General features: G+C 37.9%; 1 non-coding gene across 1 annotated transcript; it reads left to right on the forward strand.

Moving 5' to 3' along the window:
- The first annotated feature begins 333 nt into the window (after nucleotides 1-333).
- LOC115849134 (U6 spliceosomal RNA) lies at nucleotides 334-440 on the forward strand. Its single transcript, XR_004037898.2, has one exon. It is a non-coding gene; the product is annotated as a U6 spliceosomal RNA (small nuclear RNA).
- The last annotated feature ends 343 nt before the right edge of the window (nucleotides 441-783 follow it).

Below are 783 nucleotides of genomic sequence, written 5' to 3' on the forward strand. Positions count from 1 at the left end.
CACTGTTCGATTCCGGTTTAGAAAGAAAGGACACTCCAGATTTGTGCTGTCAAATGCTGTAGTCTCTAGTCTATGTGGCCATCGAGCACTTGGAATGTGGCGGATCTAAATTGAGCAGTTCTATAAGTGTAAAATACACATCATGGTAGTTTGAAGACTTAGTATGAAAACAAGAATGCAATATATCCCAAAATCTTACATAGATTGTATGTTGAAATGATAATATAGGCAGTCCTTGCTTTGCAAGACAGTGCAGAACCATAAAAGAGCCAAAACTACACAAATGGTTAAAATAATCAATGGGGGGAAATTATGATTATTATGTGACCTTTAGTGCTCGCTTTGGCAGCACATATACTAAAATTGGAATGATACAGAGAAGATTAGCATAGGCCCTGTGCAAAGATGATATGCAAATTCATGAAGCATTCCACATATTTAGCATGAGAAAGGAAACACTCACTCCAGTCCAGGAAGCGCTGAGAGTCCCATACAGGATAAACCCAAGGAGGAACACGCCAAGACACATATTAATCAAAATGACAAATATTAAATACAAAGAAAAACTATTAAAAGCAACAAGGGAAAAGCAACAAATAATATACAAGGGAACTCCCATAAGGTTATCAGCTGATTTTTCAGCAGAAACTCTGCAAGCCAGAAGGGAGTGGCATGGTATATTTAAAGTGATGAAAGGGAAAAACCTACAACCAAGAATACTCTACCCAGCAAGGCTCTCATTCAGATTCCACAGAGAAATCAAAAGCTTTACAGAAGCAAAGC

This window comes from Globicephala melas, chromosome 7, assembly GCF_963455315.2.
Source record: "Globicephala melas chromosome 7, mGloMel1.2, whole genome shotgun sequence".
NCBI lineage: Eukaryota > Metazoa > Chordata > Mammalia > Artiodactyla > Delphinidae > Globicephala > Globicephala melas.